The sequence below is a fragment of the Anser anser genome (assembly GCF_964211835.1).
Source record: "Anser anser genome assembly, chromosome: 2".
Classification (NCBI taxonomy): domain Eukaryota; kingdom Metazoa; phylum Chordata; class Aves; order Anseriformes; family Anatidae; genus Anser; species Anser anser.
Window position 1 is genome coordinate 22,991,465 of NC_139721.1, and position 12,456 is coordinate 23,003,920.

Here is a 12,456-nt window from a genome sequence, read left to right on the forward strand (position 1 = left end):
CTTTATCCACTCTTTGGCAATTTTTCAGAGTGTTTGTTTAAGGACAGAGTGTAAAACCAGGTCAGTGTCTACTAAAATGCAGAAGATGTAGAGTAAATGAGAAGATTTTATTGTTTCTAAAAATGCATGTGAGATTTTCTAAATCTGTTATGTATCTGATAACGTTATCTTGCAGAGATCAGTGAAATAATGCTGCGGTTTGGTGTTAGCATACTACAGATAGATCACACAGAAACTTCAGCTTAAATGAAATATTTGCATGCATCCCATTGTAATCTTGCTTCGTTTCTAGCAATGTTAATCAAGAAAAATTTCTCCTGCACTTTCACATTTAAGTAGAAAAACAGCTGGTGTCTTTTGTCTCCGTCTGAAAATTAACCAAGCTCCTAAGCTCGAAATATTACCCAAACTAAGCAATTTATGCAGTTTTCCAGGATGCATTAACATAGCTCATCAATCATTGCAATGATAGTATGACGATGACGATACAATTTTGCTCTACTAGTTACAGTGATACAAAGCAAAAAGAAAAAAAAAAAAAGAAGAATCAAGCTGCTGAATGTTGTAGAAATGATTTCCCTACTTTCTGATTATGATTAAATCTTGGTGTGCTTTGAAATCCCTAATGTGTAATGCAAACCAGGATTTGGGGTGTTAGGAATGCATCCCCACCCTTCTTCCACAACGCTCTGCAAATTATCATCTGCAGACCCCAAATCCTTGAGTGGAGGGGGGAAGGAGTAAGAGGGAGGCAGAGAGCAGAGGAGGGGAGAGAGAGGAGAGATTAGAAGCACTTTTCACCTCTTGGTCCCGTCAGTGCGATCAGCGCCGAGAACCGTGCTTCAAATCCAGTGTTATCGTTAGGCCCGATTCAAAGGAAGTCAAATAGTCTACTGAGAAAACAGTGGAAAAAGTCAGGTCCTAAAGAAGTAAGTGCTGCATGTTGAAACGTATGCATGTCACACCCCATTTGTCTTTCATATTGAAGAATAAAGCAGCCTGTCCCGCAGCAGTTATTATACACCATATTCTTTATTTTAAAAATGCAAGAAATTTGGCACAAAGAACAAAAAATCAACTGATGAAAAGCATTTATGTCATGGTTTAAATTAAGACCTTTGTAATGCAAGAATTACATCAGCAGTGGGCTTAGCTTAATGAAAATAAGACAGTGTTTTTAAAAACCATGAACGAACAAATCCTCTCTGCTTTCTGAAAGAGACAAAGGGCAGAAATAGATAAATAGATAACTTAAGCTGAAATCAGAGCAAATCACACTCTACTACCTGTAGGAGTTACTGAACTTTTTATTCCACTGACAATTCTGTGTCAAAGAAGTAAAGCAAGAGGCTATTTTATATTCACATGTGGATTTTAAACATTTTCAGGGAGTATTAGGTATTATGAAGTTTCTTCAATATTCTCATTGCTTGAACTTCTGACTAAGATTAATTGAATTTTTAGCTTTTCTTCCCTTTTGATGTGTTTTTGTTTTCAGATTCATTACAGGACTAAAAGTTCAAATGTGCTATTTTATCAGCTTTTTAAGATGTTTATCAGCATATTATTTTGATATAATGATGATTAAGGATTTTTTTTAAATATTATTTTAAATGAGAAGAAAATGAATATGAGTGGTTTGCGGCTAGTAGTTATGAAAGAGTAATCATTTGATTAATGTTAAAATATACGGGTAGAGGTAGCAAAAGGGAAATGGATTCTCTTCTCTTCAGTATATAATGTTTTATATAAACTTTTGCCATCTATTCGTTGTGCACATTTTTATCTTTATGGGTCTGCCGAATGTTTTATGAGAATACGAGCAGCAATTCTCTGAAGTAGAAGAAACAGCTTAAGCAAGATAAAGTAGAATAGATTTCTAGGGGAGATCAGTAGAGAGTTTAAAAGCTAGAAAGAGAACTTCAGTGGTATGGTGAGTATAATTATATACAATATTAACATTTCTTTACTGCATTTATGTGACAGAACACTGTAATGCAGTTGGATTGAGTTCGTGTTTTGCTGTTATTGATGATGAATGTAACTGTTTCAGTCACTAAACAACATATATATCGGGGGAGGCAATGTCCAAATATCTATGTATTACTTACTCTATATAAAAATACATAGACAACAAAAGTTGATTTTAATGGTATCAGTTTTCCAAGACAAAAATACTACTTGGTTTCTTTTTTAAATATGAACTGGTTATGAACTAATCATCTACATATTGCAAAATGATGTTATCTTAAATATTTGGGGATGTAAACATTTGAGATGGGCATGCAGAGCACACAATGGACACCAGTATTTATGTTTTTACAAGTCTGTTGGTTTTGAACAATACGATCAAACTAATGCCAATATTTGAGACAATGATATATATTAACACCTTGCCAATATATCTGTTCTAAAGATTCCCTGAATTAGTTACGCAGAAGAGATTATTTCTGACAGAGATAAAACTAGCTAGCCAAACCCTGAAACATCCTTATTCTTATCAAAATTTCTGGATTGGGATTTCCAGGATGATGATAAATTCCCTGATACTGCTCCTTCTTGTAATGCATGATAAAATAAGCCTTATCCTCTGTGTTTACATGCACATCCAGTAATGAAGAGATGAATAGTAGAGGTTTTGTCAAAAAAAGATGATGTCAATGCAATAGAAAATAATAATTATCTTTCACTTTCAGGGGACTTCTGGCATCTGTTTCAGTTTTATTTTAAACAAGTTCAGAAAACAATTGACTTTCATTTTTTCACTTCCTTTGGGCTGTAGGAATGAAAGGGTGAAGTGGAAGGATTTGGAAAGACGGGGCCTGATTCTGTACCCAGAAAGGGTCAGCAACCACCCTTGGTGTCAGTGAGACCTGCTTAAAAGCAGCAGCTGCAGGATTGGGACCAATGCTAAAAGCGATCTGGTGTAGATGAAGAAAGAAAGAGAAAGGAATCGGATATGCTGTTATTTTTATTTGCACACACACAAAAATGTTTCTTATTAATCAAATACTACCATTCCTCTTGTAATTGATGTCTCTTCGGGAGGACTCAGGAGGCTTGTTTGGAGTCTGCCCTGTCCTTGAAAAGAAGCAGACAATACACAGTGTTTACCAAGAAAGCCCTCCCTCTCTCTAAGTATTGTTTTCAAGGAATTTAGGTAGGAGCTAAACAAAACAAAACCACTATTTCAAGCTGTCTAAATAAAGAATAAAAAAAAAAAAAGGAGGGGGAATTTCTTCCAAGAATTCTCTGCCTCCTTGATGTCTGTCCTGTCATCTCAGATACCTCGTGCCTCCACCACATGAAATATCCACAGTCCCCAGGAAATGAAGAGGGGTAGTACACACCTTCCTGCGGGCAAAAAGGGGAAAAATACACCAGATTTTCTCCATGCATGATTCAAGAGAAACACAGTGTACTGACAAAAAGCAGCTAACTGCTAACCCATTTAACAGAAGCCAATAGCCAATGCAGCATTATCTGCCAGGAGGACACTTCTGCGATGTGGTGGGAGCAGCAAGGGGCTGGGGCAGAGAAGGTTTTCTCCCACCCGGGGTTTCCTGCCGTGTTGTGTTGAGCTGCTACGTAACACCCTTTGCTACAACAGTACACTTCTTAAAAACACAATGAATAAGAGGAACAGCCATTCTTATTGGAATAACTGCTACTTCTGCTTTTCCAGAGGACTTGACAGATGCCATTGTGAATATAAAGATAACATTTCTTTCCTCTCTGTCACTTGTAGGTGGGTCGGAGTAGGAATCTGCTCTCCTGCCTGCCTATAACTTCTTAGAAAACACTGCCACTGGTAGAAAGGGCATCGACACAAAAATCTTTCAAGCCAAGGGACTTTTTTTTTTTTTTGTGAGCAAGGTTCAGACAGCTGAGATTGTCAGGCTGGATCCTGCATGAGACGCTTCGTGCTATAGTTTACAAAGCAGATATTCCTCCCGATGCAGTAGGTCAAAACAGCAGGTCTTCAAACGTGGTCAACCAGGCATGGTTTCTGAAGAGCTGGCTACTCACCTGGTACTAAATTTCTTCCTTCTGCTAACTGCTAAATTGTGTTAGACACAGACAAAAACCCATTAGAGATTTTCCTTATATTAATTTTCTTAATATTAATTTTCCATGTCGGCAAGGGTTCTCTTTACCGCAAATATGTTTTGCAACTGTGGGCTGCATGGCTAGATCTGCATCGCAACTGCTATCTATTAAGGTATGAGCCACATCATGAAAATATTAGAGGATGTCTGTGTTAAAAAATGACTATCTCCTGTTTAAAGCAGATTTATATTAATAGAGATCCTAAGCCTAAAGTGTTTTGGGAAAACAATCCATAAGAAGCTTGATGTGGAGCTCATGTTCACAGGGCCTGATCTTTGCAAATGTGTACGCTCATAAATAGTTTTATTTGTGACAGAAGCTTTGCAGAGTTTAACAGCTCACCCTGTCAGATGACACGCAAACGTGTTTGCAAAATGGCCGTGCAGGCAGCCGTCTGAGCCTTAAAAACGGCACTTTGGTGCAAGACCGAAGAAGAATCTCACCAGCAAATGTTATTTGAACACTCTCGCTTGTTTCTAGACTAGAGTAAAAGGCGATGCAGCTTTAGACTCGGAAGTTTTGAAGATTATTTGCTGCTAATCCATCCCTATTACAGGCTATAACAAGAACTCTGCCCATGCCGTAAAAAAACACCACTAAGAACTGCCTTGACTCAAGGGCTGCCCACCTTGGGAATGAATGACCCGTGTCGACTTTGCCCAGCTGGATAATTAAATAACACTAAATAATAATTAGCAAAATAAAATTGTAATAGTCTTTCTTCTTGCTCAAGAGGGGAGAATCAGTTATAAATGCATTTTCCTAATACCGACCTGAATTGTATTGCCTTAAAACTTTACAGCTAGATGTGTGAATTTTTTTCTGTAGAAAAAAAGAAAAGTCTAATTTTATCTTCCTCGGCATTTAAAGCTGAGCCTGATATATGGATATATATTTACACACAGATGGATTTTTGCCCTTCCAGCTCCAGAGATTTCAGTCTTTTCATTTGTAATTGCCTTGACACATTCCTACCTCCATTTATTTTAATCATCTCAGATTGCGACTAGTATTTGGAAACTGGAGCGCTTAGGCTAATTCAGAAGTAGTTTCTGAAAGAAAAATTCTCTTATACAGTATTCTGCAACACTGCTGTTGTAACATATTGCAAATTGGTGGTGTTAGACTACCGTAAGAGAATACTACCACTTAACTCAGCCCTTCTGAAATGTTTACTTTATCCCTACAAAAAATATCTAATTAAGCCCTGCGATCAACTTCATTACATAAATGTTAGTTTCCCTGGGCTGGCAACATGGATACTGAGACACAGATGGGTTAAATGAGTTGTTAAAAGCCACACAGTAGCTGCATTTTTATTATAAGGGTTAGCTCGAAGGGTAGCTTCACTGATTTAAAATATGAACAAAGGAAAGAGAATCCATATGAAAAACAAATGAAAAAACTTCACCCTCTGTGGACAAATTTCTGCTGAAAAGGATATGCGTAGTGATCAAAGCAAAGTTTAAAGAATGAGCGTCTGGAAAAAAAAAACTTTAAAAGATGTTTTAGTTATAATAACGCAGTTATCCAAATGTCAGTGAATTTGATCAAAGCTGATCTGCAGAGCTCAGGTTTAGCATTAGGTGAGTCATTTTCTTTTATTAGTGATGCTTTTTCATTCAAATGGGTAAAAAGGTGAGAGTTTGGATATGTTGAAGGTTTCATTGGCTTACAGTAGGGACAGACAAATGAGGCCCACCTAGTTTTACAATCTGGCCCACAGCTACTTTGTTTTTAATAAAATGCAGCATATTGAAAGGGCATGTCTCAACATGTCTTGACCCATCCAAACTGGATCAAGATGGCGAGTCCCGTATAGAAACCAGTCCGCTCCCAGGATGGAGCCTGTTATCCCTGGGGAGCAGGAAGGGTCAACGCCATGCCCGTGGAGAAACTAGCCGGCCCTGCTCCTCCACCCCTCACCTAGGGGCTGTCAACCATCTTGACCAGCCTTTGTGCTGCCACAAGCTGTCCAAATTGTGGAAAACAGAGGGCTGTCAAGTCCCCCAGGAATCACAGAGCGGTTTAGGTTAGAAGGGACATCTGGAGGACCTCTGGTCCAATGCCAGGTTCAAGTCAGTGGAAAGCCCACCTGATTTAGAGGCAGGGGCCTTCTCCCCACCTGTGCTTCAACCACACACATATGAGAACAGTCTCTGGGGCTCCCCAAGGAGAGGGAATAATACCCCAGTCAAAAACTCAATTTCTCCTCCTATGGCCCCTGACCAACATCCCTCACTGCCAGAGAGGAGTATTCCAGAGTGCCTCAGCTGCTACCTGGCAAAGATAGCTTCTGAAAAACAAGCTTTAAAAATAAAACAGTCTTTCTCACCCTCTTTATTGTGACCAGGGCATTGCAGCATGCTCAGGGACTTGCTGGCATGCTTTGGCTACAAACTATGTGAAGGTAGGACAGGGAGTTCTCAAGCGGTTTTGGTAGGGTGTCTACTTCAACAAGGCCCTGATCCTCCATTGATCTTGGTGCTATTAGAATATTATAGTATTAATAGCAGTGTTAAGGTTGAGAGCTTGGGGAGCTGCTACTTTTCACAGCTTGCGACTGAAACCGTATAACTGCACTTTACATTGCTTTCTCTCATCTGCAATTTCCTGTTGCTGAAACTTGAAGAATTTCAGTCAGGCCGCGTTGCTGTGCGCAAGTGGCTGCGGGGCAAAGGCCGGGGAGCTGGGAAGCGCCTGTGCCGCTCTCTCACCTGGATCAGGGTGTCGCTGGGGGGCTTCTGGGGAAGTTAACTGATTGTACCCCAGAGTTTGGGGCACGAACAACTTACAGCAAGGCAAGGTAGTGTCAGCCTGCAGCTGGGTAGCTCTTGGGTGGCAAGCATCCATGTGCACTCTTGTAGGCGGCAGGACCTGGTAGCAAAAGCCAGACATCTCATCCTTTGGGTGGGAGAGGGAAAGTTAATTCGTGTTTATGAGGGGGTTAAAGAATACACAAGAGCAGTTTCTTGGCAGTAGTTGAGATGCTGAACTTTCACACCCCCTGTTTTCCCTGCAGTAACTTGTTCATCTGCCCATATCCTCACTTCCCAGTTGGAAAACACTCTTTAAGCAAACAAATTGAATGCTGCATCTCTAGGGCCAGTCTTCAGCGAAGGCTGCAAAGTCTACAGCTCCAGCCCAAGCTCCTGCGTCATAATCACAGCTCATTTGTCATTTATTGTGTTATTTTAGGGAAACGAGCCAGTTGTGCCCCCAGGAAAGGACAGGACCATGCGACTACAGCACTATGTAATATTCCATTAAAAACTTTGTGTTTCTGGAGTTTGTTTGTTTGTTTGTTTTTATTTAGCTAGACAAATGAGACTCAGAAACATTTGAGTTGCCCATAGCTGAACCAGAGATGAACTGTTCAGTTAGATAATTTTTATTTTTTTAAATAGCAGTTCAAAATATGAATCATGACAAAGATACAGTTATAGCTTAGCAAGAACATGTCGTGATGGTATGAGATGCCACATGCCTCATAATGCAACATTAATTTCAAGACCTACTTCTCTGTGGAAGAGAATTAAAGAATAATGGGCACATTGTGAAAGAAGAGAAGGATCTAACTTGTCCACCCAGACTCATTTTGCCATCTCCATAAGTGAAATCTTGAAAGCTTCCATGTTTTCCTAGGGTTTCTCTGTGGCAGTCCATGCCTTTGCTCTGCAGAATGGGGCCAGGCCTCTTGGCTGCCACCACTTCTGCCATGGAGTGGAAGGAGTCCGCGGCATGGAAATAGGAGGCAGAGGCACGGGGTGCTTGCATGGTGGCATGATTCACCCCAGCAAAACCAGCTCCTGGCCTGGATCTGGGAGGTGTTTACATTATACCCCAGTAAGGCGGACTTAAATTTGAGCTGAAAACCAGGGGCAGCCTGCGGGTGAGCCGCCTTTGCATTGCCCCGTAGGCAGCCTCAGCAGGCCCTTAGGCCGGAGCCGCCTCTGAATCCCATCCGCCATCACAGTCAGGCTTTGGAGCCTTCTAGAAATACCCCTGAGAGTTTGTCTTCCTGCTGCCCTCCTCACCAGCCCCACGCAGAGGCAGACAGGCCTGCACAGCCTCAGGCTTGTGCCTGCACATCACGGGTGCCTCAGGGTTGTTCTGGAAGTGCTAATTATTGCCGTCCCCAGGGCAGGCCTCAGGGGCAGGCCAACAGGCAGCCTGTGACTTTAGGTGGTGCTGAGTTTGCAGGCGACGTAGCCTTTTTCCTGCTCGCACACCAAGCGGTGGGCATCGCCACCCAACCTAACCTAGCAGGGCCCCCAGCAGGAGGGGTGCCCACTAGCCTGGGAGCATTTGCTAGCTGCTGAACCCCCAGTGAGTCTCAGATGAACAGGGGCCAGCTGTCTGAATCTGTTTATCAAGTCAGAGCATTTACAAGGTTTAAATAAAAGGCACCTAATGCACATAACTTGTGCTGAAAATACCAAACCTGGGGCGGCTGTGCTGGTTTTGCACAGAGATTTGAGTATGAGCTCTCCCTGTGTGCGCAGCATGGCACGTGCCTGCTTTGAACACGGGCGAACTTGCATTAACACGATGGGAAGGAGCAGCTACATTCTAGCACACCAGTGATCCATGCAAAATGGGTCACCGGGAGATTTAGAAACTGTACCTTTCAATCCCAGCCAAGGAGGTGCATCAAGGCACACTGACGTGAAGGACGACTGACACACCTCGAGGCATCTTCAGTGCACTGTGTGGCGGTGATGCCAAAGGATGTCAGCTGGCAGTATCAGAGACAATGCCTCGTAAATAAGCTCAGAGGAAAAAGGGGAAAGAAAAAAAAAAAATCTTACTTCCTCTTACGCTTGAGAAAAAGAAAACCAATCAATCAATCAATCAATGTCTCCTTCCCCCCCAGATGAATGAGCAGGTCTTCAAAATGCCCCGACGTGCAGAATAGCCCTCTCAAGGGAGCTGCGGTCTGACGCGCTGCCAAGGAGCGGGAGGCTCAGCACTGCCTACGGCAAGGCGCAGCGCCGGCAGGGTGCTCGGCGCCTGCACCAGGTGAAGTTCCTCGTCTGCAAAGCCACAAGTCCGGGGGATTTTTCTGCACCGAGGGGAAGCTGCAAGGACTGGGGTTTGCAGCCTTCTCCCAGGCTCAGCCCGCAGCCCTGTGAGGCGATGGAGCCACTCTCTGGATCCGAGGAGAATTTCAGGGAAGCAGAAGTCCTGCTGCTGCCCCGGTCCTGCCGGGAGCAAGGTGGTGGTGGATGGGCCACCAAGGCCCGTAGACTGGCTCTTTTGCTCTCATGCAGCCAGGGGACTGCCCAGCACCTTCCTCGTGCTTTTAAAGTTTTAAATCGCTATCTCAAGCCAATCTGCAATGCAAAGTTTAATCCCTGTCCTGGAAAAAAGGAGAGGCAGTGTCCCACCGGCAGCACCGTGCTGGCACCAGTCATGCACAGCTCCAGCTCAGCCATGTGGGGATGGAGGTGTGAGGTCCCCGCGTTGGGGACCAAACATTTTCAGGTCTTGCTCCGCTCATCAGAAATTCCTGCTTAGCTGCAAGCAGTGGCTGAAAATTGCACCCTGCGAGCAGTGCTCAGCCTCCTGGGAGAGGCTGGGAGGAGTGGGGGGGAAGCCTATACCTCCCATTTCCTTAATTACACAGATTTAGAAAAAAAAAAAAAATTGCTGCCCTTGGCATAAAGATTTTTGCATTTCTCATTTCTTCTCCTAGAAGATTTCAGGCAAAGTTTCACAAATGAACAGCTGCATCTGGATTTTTTTTTTAATGGAGTTTTAAATGAATGTTTTATTCAGATGCCATGCCTTTATTTTGAAAGTAAACAAATGTTTTTTAAATCTAAGTATTTAATAACTTCAACAAAAATAACTTTTTGGCTAATAGGTACCCTGTGTTTGCCATAATTATACTTTTATAAATAAGAAAAAGAAGATACGAGAGCTTCTGTAATCAGGGAGGAAAAGAGATGCTATGAGGAGGGAATTGTGAGCTGGAGACATATTAATATAAAAGCTACATATGCTTGTGTAACGTAGTTTAGTAAAACAAAGTTGCCCTTCTACACAAAGAGCCTCTATGCAGTTACAGAACGATGAGCACAGAGCTGGTGGAGGCTCTCCACCACCAGAGCAGCTCAGCTGACTGACCGTGTCCTAACATTTTGGGGATGGCAAGCAGCTTTTCTTGTTCACCACAAACCCTTCACTCCTTTTGACCTCAGGGCTCCCAGGGCCATGCTGGTGGCTTTGTGCCAGAGCTGGTGTCACTGAAGTGGCCCGGGTCTGCCTGTGGCACCTGCACGCTCACCTGAGCAACAGGGGGATGTGGCATCTCTCCTTGCTGGGGAGGGCAAGGAAGGACTGGCAGAGTGTGAGAGGTACCAGGCAGGGAAAGAGAGGTGTGGGTTAGTGAAGAGAGAGGAGCTTGTGTAAGCTTGTAGCTGGAGGAAGCAACAAGTGGAAGCTGGAAGGGGCAGGTTCAAAAAGGGAAGGAGGTGGGAGGGAGAAAAAGTTCAAGTAATTAAAAATTCGGATGCATTTAACTCAAATGACATGAACTGATTCAAATAGTGGGACCCTCAGCACCACGTGTCCATGCCACATCCCTGGGGTGCTGCTGTGCTGTCCCCGTTTAGATCCAGGCTGTGCCTGGCTGTGGGGTCTCCTCCTTGGAGCCCTTCAGAAGCCGCCTGGACGTGGTGCTGGGCACCCTGCTCTGGGTGTCCCTGCTTGGGCACGGGTGGCACCGGGTGGCTCCAGAGGGCCCTGCCGGCCTCAGCCACCCTGGGATCCGTGATTCTGTGGTCCTGGGGCGGGACTGGCACAGGGGATGGTGTTGTCAGCAAAGCTGCCCTGGCATTGGGAGTGCCGGTGTGGAACAGCGTGGGCTGCAGGTGCTGTGCGGGAGAAGCCCTCGCAGCAAAGCGTTACGCACATACAGCTGAACCGAGCTGCTCCACCGTCAGCCACGACGGCATTCATTCCAGCAACTCATGTACAAAGAGCTCAGTTAGTAGATGTAACTTCAAGGACCATGTTTTTTTTTTTTTTTGGTCTGATTTGGCCCCCAAAAACGGAGATTGTGGCTGCAGTATTCAATTATCTGCTGCGTTTTGTCCCCAGCACGGCCAGCCCTTCTGCCTGCTGCCCACCACAGCTGTCTGCTGTCTGTAACGCGGCCGAAGGCGCAGAACGAGCAGTGCCAGCGCGGGAGCAGGAGCCGCAGTGCAGGAAATAAAGAGACAACAAGGGACAGAGGAGCAGGCAGAAGCAAGAGGCAGGTGCTTTGGGAAGCGGCAGGAGCACGTAGCTGTGCGCCGTGTGCTGGAGCAGAGCTCCGGGAGGAAGAAAGGTACTTTGTACAGAAACAAATGGCAGTAACGGGGATATTACTGCGTTTAGTGTTTGCATTGGGAAATTCAGGATGGCACTTTATGGCTGTAAGAAAACTAGCCCTGCCCCAGAGATAGCTTTACAGAACCTGTTTCTCTTCCAAACAGGGCTAAACACAATGAACCGCATATATATTGTAACGTGTCTTTTATAGCTGTCTCCGAAGTTTCCCAACAAGAGATAATCTTTTAAAAGTGAATGGAGCATGTCAGTGCCATTGGAAAGTATATTGATGTCAAAGAGAAACACTAAATCAACCCCTGACGTTTAAGATTATAGCTACTGGTTTAAATTTAAAGTACAGCCAAGGGACCGACTGTTGGAGATACTTGTCGCTGCCCCTATTCAGCTCTTTGGTCTTTGTTCCGTCCGCTGAACTTTTGAAATCCCGAGAAGATAAATTTACAGTCTGTGTCTGCTCAGTGGGAAGACTGTTAAACAAGAAACCCCAAACAATTAAATAAAACCTTAGCTATATGCAATCGTTTTAATTTAGTCCTTTGATATGGTTCATCTGATTAAGTTCTTTCCAAACAAACTGCACGTCGAGCCTGGCCTAGGAGCAGAATAAGCCCATATGTATCCTGACAGGGGTGTTTACTCGAGCAGAGCTATCCCAGCCTCGCTGTGCACACTCGGTTCTGAGAACAAGAAACTGGGGACACAAAAGGGCCTGGGGACAGGAACTCGGAGAACAATAAGGGTAGAGAAGCTTAGAGGAAATAACCTACTGGGAGAATGGGAATGCACTGGGAATAGAAAAATCAGTCAGACAGGAAGAAATCAGATATTGGGAAGATGCCCGCAGAGAGGGAGCAAGCGATGTCTGCAAAGAGAGGTTGGGGTGGAGGGGTGTGCTGGGGAGGGAGGACATGCCGCCAGCCCTGGGGGGACCAAGGGTGCCCCTGGGGTGTGATAGCCCGGCAAGGGAAGGGGTGCCAGTCAAGGGGGGTGAAGAAAGCAGATGGC

General features: G+C 44.2%; 1 long non-coding RNA gene across 1 annotated transcript in view; it reads right to left on the reverse strand.

Annotated features, from left to right (window-relative positions):
- LOC310894248 overlaps positions 1–9,844 on the reverse strand; it is a 42,145-nt gene extending 32,301 nt beyond the window's left edge. Inside the window, exons 1-3 of the long non-coding RNA XR_014579713.1 lie at positions 8,738–9,844; positions 6,906–7,014; positions 802–893 (exon numbers count right to left, since the gene is read on the reverse strand). This is a non-coding gene — a long non-coding RNA (uncharacterized lncRNA). The remainder of the gene's footprint in view (positions 1–801; positions 894–6,905; positions 7,015–8,737) is intronic.
- Positions 9,845–12,456: the final 2,612 nt, after the last annotated feature.